General features: G+C 45.6%; 1 long non-coding RNA gene across 2 annotated transcripts in view; it reads right to left on the bottom strand.

Moving 5' to 3' along the window:
* Positions 1–596: 596 nt before the first annotated feature.
* The window catches only part of LOC141131604 (uncharacterized), a 145,488-nt gene continuing 129,675 nt past the window's right edge, over positions 597–16,409 (bottom strand). For both annotated transcript variants that reach the window (XR_012242793.1, XR_012242791.1), the window contains exon 3: positions 597–1,841. This is a non-coding gene — a long non-coding RNA (uncharacterized lncRNA). The remainder of the gene's footprint in view (positions 1,842–16,409) is intronic.

Genomic DNA, 16,409 nt, shown 5'->3' with positions numbered 1-16,409 from the left:
TGTTTCATCAGATGTGATGTCATCGGAGGATTAGGAAGCTGACTGAGGGGCTGTTGCCTGAGAATCTAGTCCGGTACCACAGGGTGAAAGTCTCTGAAGGATATTGGAAAGAGGCAACCAATTTTCCAAGGACCTTCGTGAGGACAGACTGGTGAGAGAGATCCTAGAGACTGTCTGCTGTTGCCATGCCTCTTATGCTAGAGTCAGCGCCGGGCATCACGGATCGTGGTAAATGGCCACTTGTAGCGGCCGTTTACCATGTGATCGCTCCATCAAATGACGGAGCGATCACTTGTGAACAAACCGGCGTCATGTCATGATGTCATGTTCCTCCCTCCCCTCTCTGTACTGATCTGTACAGTGCGAGGGGAGAGGGGGAGAGATCATTTTTAGCAGCACTGTGGGCTGGATCTGTAGTGCCCACAGCGCTGCTCTGTGCCCATACTCTGCAATAATGTGCAATACTCTGCAGTATTCTGCAATAATGTGCAGTACTCTGCAATAATGTGCAATACTCTGCAGTAATGTGCAATACTCTGCAATACTCTACAATAATGTGCAATACTCTGCCAATACACTGCAATACCCTGCAATACTCTGCCAATACTCGCCAATACTCTGCCAATACTCTGCCAATACTCACCAATACTCTGCAATAAATTTTAACAGAAACAAAGATTTTTTTTTTTTTTTTTACCGAATTTTCAATCTTTTTTGATTTATAGCGCAAAAAATAAAAAACCCATTATATACCACCAAAAGAAAGCTTTATTTGTATGAAAAAAAGGACAAGTTCTTTTCCATAACCTCATCTATAATTTTGGAGTAGTTGTTTAGCCTTTTCATTAATTCTATACCCCACCCTGTCCATGAGGGGAACCATGCCCAAGTCATGTCATGTTCCAAAAACAGTTCCCTTTTTCCTATGTGTTTAAGGGGATACCTGGGATGTGTACTAGCCTTCAAAAGGTATTGATGTTTACCTTCTCCATCCCCTATGATCCCCAGTACTGGGATCAGTAAGGCCAGATAACACCATCCTCGCTTTTTAACGGGAATCCAAGGATAGCACTTCTTGCTGCAACAGATATATACATTATCACTCAGAGAAAGTGGTCATCTACTTATGGTATCTTGGACATTTTCAGAAAAGGTGGCCAGGGTCAATTGGCCTAGGACAAACCCCACAGGGCTGTGCCATGCTGTAAAGAGAGAATTTAGAGTAGAATTGATTTCTGGGTCGTTGGTGTGAATTTGAGCCATGCTGGGATGCAATTTTCTACACACCCAGCCCTTCTCATATCCTGATTTCTGGGGATAAGAGTACTTAAACTGAAGCAACAACATTTTATCAGTAAACGAGTCTGGGCTCTGTGCATTAGTCTCTCTTGTTTCGGGTCATGGTCTCATTGCTAGGGTGGCCACATATAATACCAATGATGCCCAAGTCCACGGGGTGGTAGATACAGTTAGTAATGATCCAAGTGGGCAAAAACACTATCAGTGCCAGCATAAAGAGCGGGCACAAGATCTTTCCAGAAGTCTGTGGAGAAAGTAGTGAGGTCATCTTTTTCAGAGTCTCTATCACCTGTTTCACTCGCTCTTCAAGGATTTATATCACCTGTTTCACCTCCTTTATCTGTGTCTTGCTTCTGGGTCCTTTGTGGTACTTACTTTAACCTCTCTGCATGGATCCACGCTCCAGACTGTTCAGTAAGGACAGCGGTTCTGGTCACTGCCACGACAGTAGTGGGTGGGCTGAAGGGATAGTCTTGCTTCTTGGTCCGGTTCAGCTGACTAATCACCACCGTGTCATCAGGCTGGAATTCATGCGTTGGTTCCTGTGTGGGTAATGGGAGAAAAGAGGATACTTTACCAAAGATGCCATTTAATTTTATAATCAAATTCCTGCAATATTCTTCTTGTATCATGCCCAGGTCACCTTGTTCTATTCTACCAGAGGTTTCTTGGCCCAGGGGGTGGGAAATGGTCGACCCATCAGAATTTCAAAGTGTGACAAATGATTATTCTTGGAAGGAGTCATTCTAATCTCTGCTAAAACTGCAGGGAGCACAGTTTTCTATTTGGCAAATGTGCCACCTGTAGCTTTCCTTATCTTGTCCTTGATTGTCCTGTTCATTCTTTCCACTATACCCGAGCTTTGTGGGTGATAGGGAATGTGGAATTTTCACTCTATTTGCAGGGATCTGACTAACTCCTGACATACCTTGGAAACAAAGGCTGGGCCATTTTTTGAGTTAATTTGCAATGGGCATCCCCACCTAGGTATTATTTCTTGTGTCAGGATTTTTACAACTGTCCTTGCATCCTCCCTAGTACAGACGAAAGCTTCTACCCACCTGGTAAACATGTCTACTATGATGAGTAACTATTCCTGTCTCTTTCCCAACTTTGGCATGTGGATAAAATCAATTTGTAGGTGTGTAAAAGGTGAGGTAGTGTACAGTAGGTGTTCATGTTTGGGTTGTTTCTGATACATTTAATGCATCTGGACACAAAAGACTTACATAATGACCGGAGGTGTAGGATGTGGAAATCTTGTGTCAACATGTTGGCTGTGGCCTTCCATCCTCTATGTCCTAGGCCGTGGTATTGTGAAATGAATAAAGGTGCACTTGCTTTTGGTATACGTGGTTTCCCCTCTTTGGTAATGAGTCCAGTTTCAGGACTCATTGTCAGACCCTCCTTATGCCAGTAGGCCAGGTCTTCTGATGAAGCCATAGCTTGTAGGTCCTGTAAAACCTGTTTCCATGAAAAAGTTGCGTGCGTAAGGGGGGGGGGGGGCATTTGGACAAAGGCTGGAACTGTGAGAGCAGCTTGTTTGGCCGTGGCATCTGCCAGCGCATTTCCCCTGGAGACATCATCAGCATGGTGTGTATGTGCTTTGCAATGAATGATCGCTATTTTGCTGGGTAAGGAGATGGCTTCAAGAAGATTGGTGACTAGAGAAGAATGAGAAATAGATTTCCCATCTGCAGTTATGTAACCACGCCTCTGCCATATTATTCCAAAGTCGTATGTGACTCCGAAAGCGTACTTGGAGTATGTGTAACTTCTTGTCCCTTAAAAAAGCTGACATGCTCTTGTAAGAGCAATAAGCTCTGCTGCTTGAACTGATTGATAAGGGATGGGTTGTGCCTCCATCCACAAACAGTGTGTTCTCCCTCAATGGGGCTTGCAAGTAGGTCAGCTCGAGGTGAGGTGTCCTGATTTACAATGTCTATACAGTCATGATTGGGGACTAATTCATTTCTCTCTCCTTTCATGCCAAGTACGGCGTTCAAGATAGGAGCAGGACCTGCTGTAGGGGCACTGTATTTGATTTGTAGGGAGGGATTGCTCATAAGGATGACCTCATACCTGCTTAGTCATTGTGCAGACATGTGTTGGGTATTAAGGTTCTTCAGTAAATATGCAACCTAATGTGTGGAGAGTAGTTCTGTAGGGTGACCCAGTGTAAATGATTTGGCCATCTCCACAGCCATGGCACACGAGGCCAAGGCCCTCAGACACATCAGCATGCCTTGTACCGGAACTGGCACTACTCTAGAAAAAAAAAGCTACAGGTCTCAGCTTTCCTCCATGCTCTTGTGCAAGGTCCCCAGCCATGGTTTTACAGTTGTCTCTTGCCCTCCATAGGAAAAAGCGAGTAGTAGTTGTGTCTCTTTGTCAACTGAGACGGAGAAAAAGGCGTTACTTAAATCAATAATTGAAAAACATACTGCCAAAGCAGGTATGGAGGTGATGAGGGATGGCACATCAATACAAATGGGGCAATCGGAACTACAAGGTTATTAATGGCTCTAAGGTCTTGCACAAATCTGTATGATCCATCACTCCTTTTAACTGGATTTATAGCAGTTATAGGGCGATATGATGGGTTTCAAAATTCCTTGTTTTACAAATTGTTCTATAATGGGTTTAATTCCTTCCTCTTTTTCTTTTTTCTCTTGCTTTACCTGGGCCTTGTAGGGGGTGCAAGGGATGTATCCCACATCAAGGCTGTCCTTAGCCCAGAGGGGATGATCCTGTGGGAATGGGGAAGGAACTTCAGCTTGGAAAAATAGTGGTGACTCTATAGCTACGTCCCCTCTTCGAGTCAAGAAAATGTCAATTTCCAGAACTCCTATTAAATCTCTTCCCAAAAGATTTACTGGGCATGAGGGTATTATTCTGAATGAGTGATGCAAGAGCACTGTCCCTGTGACAGAATCAGTAATTGGGAGTGGAGGTGTTTTGTAAGTTTTAGTTGGTATCCCATTAATTCCCTTTGAAGGCTCAGCATCCATTCTCTTACCTCTATACATCGCCTCGGATATGGTCGATTTTGTTGCCCCTGTATCCAGGAGATATGGGAGGATCCTACCATTTACCTCCAAAGAGATAATGGGAGATTCGTTGTAATTGTCGGTGAGAAGAAGTGGAAATGCTGGGACACCACCTTCTGGGCCTCCCTATGTTTGGTAATGTTGTTGATTCCAGGCTAGGGCATATCTGACCTATAGTGTGGATTGTATGGTAGGAGACCCTTGGGGGGCAGTTTTTGCCGGGGTGGTTGTTCCTTATAAATGGGAGAGCGGGGATGAGGACATTGACTCCTCCAATGCCCCTCCTGTCCACAATTGAAACACTCGGTACGTCTTTGAGGTCCAGAGCGGTTGTTAAAATTACCCTGCGCTCCTCGGCCTCTGCCTCTGCCTCTACCTCTTCCCCCACGGCCCCACTGTCTAAATTCACCTGTATCATCCCGGGGTCTAGCATCCAGGGGGTTACAGTGTTGTAATCCCTCTTGATAATGCATTGTAGTGACCCCTTTGAGATCAAAACATCCTGCTGCGTCCCTTTCCATTATTTTCGCAGTGAATCCTTTCACTGGTAATCCAGGCCAGTCTGAGATCAATTGTTTCACTACCAAACCTGCATCATTTCTCAAACTAGAAATGAAGGTCTGGATAACAAAGATCCCATTGTTTCCTCTGTGTCTAAACCTGCTTCTTCCTTCCACACTTTCATAAACCTCTTGTAGAACTCTGCTATTTCTTCCTTCGGCTTTGGTTTACAAGCTATGGCCGTGGGGAGGGAAGATCATTCCTTAAAACTTTCTTCATTTCTGCCTCTAATTGTGTCCACATTTCAGTACAGCCATCTTCTGTGTTAAGCTTGTAAGCACTGACTGCCATGCCAGCAGACTGTATGTTGTGTATGCTGTCAACATTTCTCCAGTCTCAACTGCTCTCTTGATCGTAACCCATAATACCATCTCTCATCAGCTTCATATCCTCCTGCGTGTAATTTCTAACTTTGCATGCTCTCTTTAAGAAAGCAATGCAAGCCATAGGGTTAACTTGAGGTTAGGGGGGACTTTTTATTATAGTGGTAAGTTCCTCAAAATCTAATGGTTTCAGGATCATCTGGTCTCCCATAATGAGGAATGGTAGGGTCAGTTTCACTCCATCCGACTCTGGCTCATCCACATCAGGCGCTTATGCGCCTAGCACGGATGAGTCTACCTACTCATCCTCACTACCAGAAACGATGCCTTCCGGGGACGTGGCTCCATTGCACAGAGCAGGTAAGTTTATACATGTTTTTTTTTTTTAAATGTTACTTTTCAATCTCTTTAAGGCTCCATTCACATCTCCATGTTCCGAATCATGGCAATTCTGCCAGCGATTAGCAATAGCGGCAAATTCCGGGACGCCCATGCGTTCCCCGTCAATTTCAATAGCACCCAAAATGCAATGCGACAATCGTGGTAAAATCGCGCAAACAGAATCGCAGGATGACTGTCGCCCAAAAGAAGTACATGAGCTTGTTTTGGGCGACGGGTGTCCTGCGATTCTATTTGCAACAATTTTATTACCGATTGTCACCCCCATACGCCAAGATGTGAACGGAGCCTTAGCCACACAGCAAAGAATCAAAGTAACAGTCAGAATTGTGGTCAGTGGACATGCCAGGGTAGCGACAGAGAGACTGGAACAAGCTGAATTTACAAGCCGATTCTCAAAAAAAGGAGCAATTGGGGACATCAGCAGCAAGGGGTCAAGCCCACAGAAGCAAGGAGTGCATAACAAAGTGCATAGGAAATGAGGCATGGGTACCATGAATAAAGATGCTGTTCAGTCCCTAAATGTGAGACCTTTCAACCAAAAACATTGCCCATGGGACTTTTGACAACTGCACCAAACATCAACAAATCAACAATTACTTAAAAAATTAGATTAGACGCGTATGGCCCCTTTCACACGGTCAGACCGTTCAGGTCCGCCTGTCAGTTTTGACAGCGGACCTGAATGGGCGCTCCATGTTAGCCTATGGAGCGACGGATGTCAGCAGAGACATGTCAGCTGACATCCGACCCGGTCCTTTCCGCTAAAAACAGACGGATGGCCCTACGTTCAGATCCGTCGCTGGCGGATTGGATCGGGTGAGATCTGATGAAAACGGACATGCTGTCCGTTTTCGTCCGGTCTCTCCACAGGCAGCAGCGGCGCTCGACAAGCCCCTCCCCGCTCAGTGAGCAGAGAGGGACCTGTCATCCGCCGGCTCAGCAGAGATCAAAGGAGAGATCTCCCGCTGAGCCGGCGGACCGAGGCGGACTCCGCTTCCACGCTTTCTCGTGTGAAAGGGGCCTAAGAGTATAGTAAATGATTACACAGTACCATGTATAAACATCAAGATAACCAGTTGGTATCCTATCACTCTCGACGTGTTTGTCTCTGTAGAGAGACCATATCAGCAATTATAAAATAGAACAAAAAAATAAGTGTCAAAAAAAGATTCAATCTTTTGAATCTTTAATTTTTTTTGGAGACTTTTTTTTTAAATATTTTGTAATTGCTGCTATGGCCTCTGCTTGCTCAGCAGAGATCACTCCTTTAATCCCCTGCTGAGCAGGCAGATGACAGGTCTGTCTCGGCTCATTGTGCAGAGAGCGACCTGTCAGAGTCCCGTTTTTCCTCTATGGGGAGATACTTATAGAGGCAGTCCGTTTTCATCTGATCCGATCGAATGGTAAATAGAACCACCATCTGTCTGCATTTGGCGGGCAGGATCGGATATCGGTGGATGTCAGCTCCATGGGGCTGAATGGATGGTCCGATCAGGCTGCACTGGGGCTAGCTCCCTCAAGAACTCAAGCCTCGTCCACCCCCCCCCCCCCCCAGCTGTTAAAAAAAAAAAAAAAAATTGTCACTTTAAGAGTGACCAGGTACCGAACATGCGACAGTCTATGGGAAGCTTCCCAACCTGCAATCAGCTGATTGCAGGCTGGGAAGCTGATTTGCCCATGTTTAGGGTGTTGTCGGGGTGCAAGCGATGAGCCTCGAACACTCCCCACTTTACTGTCATTTGTCTGGCCTCCTTTACCATTTTTTTATTGGCCGGGACCGGAGGTCGGCGGGTGGTGCTTTTTGTGGCACCACTTCTGGTTTCCCGGCTCACTGCTGTGTGCTTTGGGAGTATAGTGGAGGTTGGTGTCAGTACTGGGGAAGGGGAGGACGATCAGGCTCTGTGCTGTATTGTCAGCGATCTGCCCCCTTGCCGTACCCCAGGGGTCTGGGGGTGACATGGGGGGATGAGCTGGCGACGGTTCGGGCGGAGAAGATGCTGAGACCCCCCAGCCAGAGCACCACGTGACCAAGTGACTGGGGAGGGGGCTGGCTGGCTGGCCGGGGAGGGAGGGGGGTGAGGCGGCCTCTGCTGTTTAGATGGCCGCAGTTTGACCGAAGGATCTGTTGTGAGGCTGCACCGAGGAGGATCGGCGGGTATATGGCTGGGATCCTGAAGGTAAGAGAGATCCATAAATACTGACCTACATATGCCGGTTAGTGTGAGAGATCTGAGAATGAAAGCTGTGACAGATGGGCACAATAGCGGCATTTGATGAAATTGATGGCACAGTGGCTGCATTTGATGGGCACAGTGGTGGAATTTGATGGGCACAGTGGCGGCATTTAATGGGCACAGTGGCGGCATTTAATGGGCACAGTGGCGGCATTTAATGGGCACAGTGGCGGCAATTGATGGGCACAGTGGCTGCATTTGATGGGCACAGTGGCTGCATTTGGCTGCATTTGATGGGCACAGTGACTCCAATTGAGGGCACAGTGGCTGCAATCGATGGGCACAGTGGCTGAATTTGATGACACAGTGGCTGAATTTGATGACACAGTGGCTGCAATTGATGACACAGTGGCTGCAATTGATGACACAGTGGCTGCAATTGATGGCACAGTGGCTGCAATTGATGGCACAGTGGCTGCAATTGATGGCACAGTGGCTGCAATTAATTGGCACAGTGGCTACATTTGATGGCACAGCGGCTACAATTGATGGACACAGTGGATGCAACTGATGGACACAGTGGATACAATTGATGGACACAGTGGATGCAATTGAGGGCACAGTGGCTGCAATTGATGGACACGGTGGCTGCAATTGATGGACACGGTGGCTGCAATTGATGGACACAGTGGCTGCAATTGATGAGCACAGTGGCTTCAATTGAGGGCACAGTGGCTGCAATTGATGGACACAGTGGATGAGACTGAGACTGTAGAGCAGGGATATGCAATTAGCGGACCTCCAGCTGTTGCAGAACTACAAGTCCCATGATGCATAGGCAAGACTCCGACAGCCACAAGCATGACATCCAGAGGCATGATGGGACTTGTAGTTTTGCAACAGCTGGAGGTCCGCTAATTGCATATTCCTGCTATAGAGGGTCATGCAGCATTGTAAACAGATGTAATTAAGATAGCGGTAATAAGTCAAATCGTCCAGTATTGTTTTTTTTTAATGATTATTGGGTATGTAGAAAAAGGGTAACATGGTATACTGCTGCGATTAGGTCAATGACTTGTCTAACGTACAATGACTTGTCTAGCATTGTACAGATAAACAGAAAGTGCACACTTACCTGGAACTGTGACGGACCAAATGGTGCGGCATTGTACGCTGATGTGAATGAATCGCTCATTCCGTACTCCATTCTGAGGCTGAAGCTAATGAAAAGATTTCACTTTGTAAACTGTTCTAATTGAGTTGATGACAGGTCAAGGGGTGCAGCATTGTATACTATTAACTGGTACGTGACCAGTCAAATATAGCAATGTTTATGGCTGTGATGGATTGTGGGACTGAATGTGTTAGCGCCGAATACGATTTTGTCCCGAACTGTAAATGGCTCATCAGTACTGATAATTACCCCATCTGATTACAATGTAGAAGTATAGCAACTGCGTTCTGGCAACTGTAATAAACTGTTTACTCTAAGATCATAGGTGTGCACCCCAATACTAAAACATATGCATGTGGGTATGTGTGTATATTTTTTAATATATATATATATATAGTATGCCACAAAAGTGAGTACACACCTCACATTTTTGTAAATATTTTATTCTATATTTTCATGTGACAACACTGAAGAAATGACACTTTGCTACAATGTAAAGTAGTGAGAGTACAGCTTGTATAACAGTGTAAATTTGCTGTCCCCTCAAAATAACTCAACACACAGCCATTAATGTCTAAACCGCTGGCAACAAAAGTGAGTACACCCCTAAGTGAAAATGTCCAAATTGGGCCCAATTAACCATTTTCCCTCTCCAGTGTCATGTGACTCGTTAGTGTTACAAGGTCTCAGGTGTGAATGGGCAGCAGGTGTGTTATATTTGTTGTTATCGCTCTCACTCTCTCATACTGGTCACTGGAAGTTCAACATGGCACCTCATGGCAAAGAACTCTCTGAGGATCTGAAAAAAAGAATTGTTGCTCTACATAAAGATGGCCTAGGCTATAAGAAGATTGCCAAGACCCTGAAAATGAGCTGCAGCACGTGGCCAAGACCATACAGCGGTTTAACAGGACAGGTTCCACTCAGAACAGGCCTCGCCATGGTCAACCAAAGAAGTTGAGTGCACGTGCTCAGCGTCATATCCAGAGGTTGTCTTTGGGAAATATATGTATAAGTGCTGCCAGCATTGATGTCGAAGGGGTGGGGGGTTAGCCTGTCAGTGCTCAGACCATACTCCGCATCAAATTGGTCTGCATGGCTGTCATCCCAGAAGGAAGCCTCTTCTAAAAATGATGCACAAGAAAGCCTGCAAACAGTTTGCTGAAGACAAACAAACTAAGAACATGGATTGCTGGAACCATGTCATGTGGTCTGATGAGACCAAGATAAACTTGTTTGGTTCAGATGGTGTCAAGCGTGTGTGGCGGCAACCAGGTGAGGAGTACAAAGACAAATGTGTCTTGCCTACAGTCAAGCATGGTGGTGGGAGTGTCATGGTCTGGGGCTGCATGAGTGCTGCCGGCACTGGGGAGCTACAGTTCATTGAGGGAACCATGAATGCCAACATGTACTGTGACATACTGAAGCAGAGCATGATCCAGAGTCTTCAGAGACTGGGCCGCAGGGCAGTATTCTAACATGATAACAACCCCAAACACACCTCTAAGACAACCACTGCCTTGCTAAAGAAGCTGAGGGTAAAGGTGATGGACTGGCCAAGCATGTCTCCAGACCTAAACCCTATTGAGCATCTGTGGGGCATCCTCAAACGGAAGTTGGAGGAGCGCAAGGTCTCTAACATCCACCAGCTCCGTCATGTCGTAATGGAGAAGTGGAAGAGGACTCCAGTGGCAACCTGTGAAGCTCTGGTGAACTCCATGCCCAAGAGGGTTAAGGCAGTGCTGGAGAATATGGTGGCCACACAAAATATTGACACTTTGGGCCCAATTTGGACATTTTCACTTAGGGGTGTACTCACTTTTGTTGGCAGCAGTTTAGAAATCAATGGCTATGTGTTGAGTTATTTTGAGGGGACAGCAAATTTACACTGTTATACAAGCTGTACACTCACTACTTTACATTGTAGCAAAGTGTCATTTCTTCAGTGTTGTCACATGAAAGGATATAATAAAATATTTACAAAAATGTGAGGGGTGTACTCACTTTTGTGAGATACTGTGTATGTATATATATATATATATATATATATATATATATATATATATATATATATATATATATATACACTGTATATACACATGCTCTTTTAAAGAAATGTAAACAAACATTTGGACTGAATTTTAAGTGTATTCCCTAGGTGTGTTCGAACTGTAAGGGGGATGGGCTCACTGGGACATGACAGAGATCACTGTTCCTGATCACTGGGAACAAAAGAGAAGATCTGACATGTCCCCTGTCAGAACGGGGATCTGCCTTGTTTACACTGACAGATCCCCATTCTGCCTCTGTACTAGGCGATCATGGGTCGCCGGCAGACAGCGAATCCGCCCGACCCGCGGGCACGCTACTGCAGTGGGAGCAAGAGTGCAGTGGCGGCGTCGGCATGCAACTAAGCGAATTGCCGTACAGGTATGGCGATTCACGCAGCGCTGCCAACCTGCCACAGTATATCTGCGTGAGCTGGTTGGCAAGTGGTTAAAAAAATAATTTTAGGCCTGAAGAATAGTTAAAGTGGTTGTAAACCCATTACAACCACTTTAATCTACAGGTAAGCCTAGATTAAGACTTACCTGTAGGTGCAAGAAAATAAAATATATATATATATATATATATATATATATATATATATATATATATATACATAAATAAATATATATTAATATATAAAAGGTTTAGGAGATATTTGCAGAAATAGCGGCACCGATGTCTACAGCACACTGAGCGTGCCATTTCTAACGGCGATCATACCGTTAGTGGCGGCACCAGCGTGCATGCACGGGAGTGACTTCATCGCGGCTCCGGCCAGTCGCAGCGCCGGAGCTGCGATACCCGGAAGTCACTCCAGAATAGATGGCGGCGTCGGAAGTGGCGAACGAGGGCCGATGCGAAGGCTTCGATCGCAGATAAGTAATTCATAATGAGCTAGTATGCTATGCATACTAGCTCATTATGCCTTTGTCTTGCAGGGTGTATTTTTTTTCAGAGGCTTTACTTCCTCTTTAAAACCCACAAATGTATATTTTCTGAAAGCAGAGATCCTGGAAAATAAAATGGTGGTAGCTCCAAATTGTTATGAATGCAACGGATTTATCAAGTGCAATTTTTCAGTAGAAAATACAATTAATTTAATTTCAGGGCACACAAATGCAATATATTATCCCATTTTTGGTAAAATTTTAAAAAATGGGGGTTATGCAAGTAAATAGATACCAAATTTGCCAAGCCTTAAAATTACACGCGCCTATGAAACAATGATGAACTTTGGTACCCAAAGTTTTCCATAGGCGACGCTTTAAAAGCTTCTGCATTAGTTAAGAGCTTATTGTGAAAACAACCCCACACCATAATCCCTCCTCCACCAAATGATTTGAAACAGTGCACAAAACAAGGTCCATAAAGACATGGTGTCACGTCTACCCCAATGCAGGTGGTCAGACACTATAGCTGGCTACTGTGTTCTTCCACTATAGCAGCCCCCTTTCCCATAAGTCAAGCAGGCCTACCGGTACTCGGTTGCCCCCAGGACTTATACATAATGCTATAGTGCCTGGCCACCACGCCAGGGCAGGCGCTAACTGAGCAAAGCAAACAGTTGCTTGCGGTTGGCAGACAGGTAGCGTGGTTCTATGACAGTCCAGATAAAAAGCAGGCTGAGTTCAGGTAATAGTCCAACATTCAGTCCAAGGTCATTCACTGGGAAATCCAATCTAGCAGAGCAGGGCAGACAGACAAAGGGCTTTATCAGAAATAACACATGTATCACAAGCATGAAAGTGAGGATTTGGCTGGCTTATAACAGGATTGGTTTGCACCCAGAAACTGATCACATTAATCACTTTGCAGGTGGACAGACAAGGAGAGTGCCATAGCCAAAACCACGGATGCTGGAATGAGGAGCAGGAGCACTAGATGCTCCTGACACATGGATGAGCGATGTTTGGGTTGAAGGAACTTGACTGGCCTGCAAAGAGTTCTGACCTCAACCCAATAGAACTGCTTTGGGATGAATAAGGGCGGAGACTGCGAGCCAGGCCTTCTCATCCAACATCCGTGCCTGACCTCACGAATGCGATTCTGGAAGAATGGTCAAACATTCCCATAGACACACTCCTAAACCTTGTGGACAGCCTTCCCAGAAGAGTCGATGCTGTTATAGTTGCAAATGGTGGGCCAACTCAATATTGAACCCTACGGACTAAGACTGGGGTTCCATTAAAGTTCATGTGCGTGTAAAGACGGGTGTCCCGATATTTTTGACAATATAGTGTACAGTATGTGCGTATACATGGAGGTGGGCTCAAAAGTTCTTTTTGGGGGAGGGGTTTAAGTGCCTGGGTTTAAGTTTTTACACTTCACTTTAATTTTATCACATAGGGGACCAAAAGTTCCTTATGTGATCCAATTTTGTTTAGACAAGTTTTCTTTAATGAGACATCAGGTGTCTATTTGGCCTCAACAAAGAATGGAGCAAGCAGGATTTGTTTTTAACACGCAGCACTAACATGCAAGGTGTGAATGTTTCTAAAACCTGTCTGTGCTAGGAGATAGGGCGTGAATCTGATAGAATCATTCTACAGTGCATATAATGTGATCTCTCTAGCTCTTCAGGTCTATTTCACATAACAGCAGGTGCTGATATTTGGGGTTTGCCATCTGCTGGCTGCAAGTGGTTAATTTTAGATGTTGATATTCAATTCATATTTATATAAATGGCTTAAAAGAATTTAAAGCTGAACTGCAGTCAAAAAAAGTTTCCCAACCCCACCCAAATCTGCTATTGTGATTCTCTGTGATGCCTCTTTCACTAGAGGCGACTGGTGATCCCTAGCTGTTCTTTGTGCAACCAATTGGTCTTCTAGGCCTTGCTTATGATGCTTCCTATTTGAAGCTTGTGATGGACACATTTGTCAGCCATTAGGCAGTGTCCACGTCACCAAAAAGTGACATGGGCACTGCAAAGAGCACACTCCCATGCTTCTGACCACAAAAAAGGCAGTTGGAATCTGGCAATTTATGTGACATCAGGGCTTTTAGATAATTTTTATAAAATAAAAACTAGAATACCTAAAGCCGACAGCCACATTGAAAGAGAAGCCACTGACTGACCCAGTGAGCCCTTGGGACCATCCAAGTGAGTGACCCGATTCTGCCCTCCCTCTCTCCCTGCCCCCCCTCTCCCTGTCCCCTGTCTCTCTCTCTGCCCCTCTTGCTCCCTGCCCCCCTCTCGCTCACTGCCCCCTCTCACTCTTCTTGCCTCCTCTCTATCTTCCTGCCCCCTCTCTTCCTGCCCCCCTCTCTCTCTGCCTGCCCCCCTCTCTCTCCCTCCCCCCCTCTCTCCCTGCCCCCCTCTCTCTCTCCCTGCCCCCCTCTCTCTCTCCCTGCCCCCTGTCTCTCTCTCTGCCCCTCTTGCTCCCTGCCCCCCTCTAGCTCACTGCCCCCTCTCACTCTTCTTGCCTCCTCTCTATCTTCCTGCCCCCCATATTTTTCTGCCTGCCCCCCTCTCTCTCCCTGCCCCCTCTCTCTCCCTGCCCCTCTCGCTCCCTTCCCCTCTCTCTCTTCATGCCCCCCCTCTCTCTCTCCCTGCTCCCCATCCTTGCCTGCCCCCCCTCTCTCCCCCGTCTCTCCTCTCCTTCTCCTCGTCCCCCGCTCTCCCTGCCCCCTCTCTCCCTGCCCACCCCTTTCTCTCTCTCTCTCTCTGCCCTCTCTCTCTCCCATGACACCATGTTTTACCGCACCAGGTGACACCAACCCTAGTGACTTTACTGCTAAAGGTGGGTGGCATGGGAATTTCTTCAAGAGATTCTTCAAGTGGCAAGAGATTTTCTTTTGACCAGAGTTGAGGTGTAACCACTTCAGCCCCGGAAGGATTTTCCCCCTTAATGACCAGGCCATTTTTTGCGATATGGCACTGCGTCGCTTTAACTGACAAATGCGCAGTCATGTGACGTTGTACACAAACAAAATATTATTTTTATTTTCTGATATAATAAATATCCCAAAAAATTAACATTCCTTATCAGTTTAGTCCAATATGTATTCTTCTACATGTTTTTGGTAAAAAAAAAAATCGCAATAAGCTTATATTGTTTGGTTTGTGCAAAAGTTATAGCGTCTACAAAATGGGGGTATATTTATGGCATTTTTATTATTCATTTTTTTTTGCTAGTAATGGCGCTGATCAGCAACTTTTAGCGGGACTGTGACATTGCGGCGGACAGATCAGAGACTTTTTTGAGACCAGTGACATTTATACAGTAATCAGTACTATAAATAGCCACTGATTACTGCATAAATGTCACTGGCAGCGAAGGGGTTAACTCTAGGGGACGATCAAGGGGTTAAATGTTCCCTAGGGAGGTTTTTCTAACTGTGGGGGGAGGGGACTGACAGGGAGCAGAGAGAGATTGCTGTTCCTGATCACTAGGAACAGCAGATCTCTCTCTACTTCCCTGACAGAACGGGGATCTGCCTGTTTACATTGACAGATTCCCGTTCTGTCTCTCTGAAGAGCGATCGCAGTTCGCCGGCAGACATCGTGGCCGCTGGCCACGAGCATCATCTCCGGCGGCGCGTGTGCATGCCCCCTATACCTCTTAAAGTGCCCAACGTACACCTATGGCAGTTTGTGCAGCCATGCCAACCGGCAGCTGGTCGGCAAGATGTTAAAAACAAAAAATGGAATTGCATTTTTTAGTACTGAACATAATTGAAAAAAAAAGTACATATGCTGTCTAGAGTGGACCTGAATTTGTCCTGAGCGATAATGACCTCATCAGCAGTCAAGTCTCTACCTCAGCCCAGTGACCTGGGAATGGACGAACACCAGGAATTACTGGAACGCAATGGGACATCAATCACATTTAATGCTGCATCTTCCCATTTATAACCCCCAGCTCCTCATCTCGTATATGAGAGTTCACACAGATATTGATCGCCGCTCCCTGGAAATGTCTTTTTACAGAATATTTATTTATAAGAGCGATGCTATTGATTTTTGTTAAATATGTTACATTTCCTCACTTTATAATGAATAAGCTATCTTTGGAAGTTCAGATTCTAGGATTTTGTTTCCTCCTGAGAATTTCATTTTACAGTGATACGAATTAACAATAGGCCATAGGTTTTATTCACTAAGCTCTATCATTGCTTGCCGCAACAAAAGTTTTATCGGTAGTGAGAGCAAATAGTAGCTGGACGTATCTGTAATGAACTAGGAGTGCAGGAAGAGAACGTACGCAGGCTAAGCACACAGGACCTGACATGCGGGAAGTTTTTTGTTTGTTTAAAAAAAAAAAAGTTTTTTGAATTGTTTAAAAAATTCAAACATTAGAGGCCTTGGGGAGCCACTCAGCAGTTCCGACAGTCCCACACAATGCCTGAAGCAGCACTAGTCCCCGTGTGCATG

The sequence above is a fragment of the Aquarana catesbeiana genome, linkage group LG01 (assembly GCF_042186555.1).
Source record: "Aquarana catesbeiana isolate 2022-GZ linkage group LG01, ASM4218655v1, whole genome shotgun sequence".
NCBI lineage: Eukaryota > Metazoa > Chordata > Amphibia > Anura > Ranidae > Aquarana > Aquarana catesbeiana.
The sequence above is the reverse complement of the archived record's forward strand: the minus strand, read 5'-3'. Positions and strand labels throughout refer to the sequence as shown.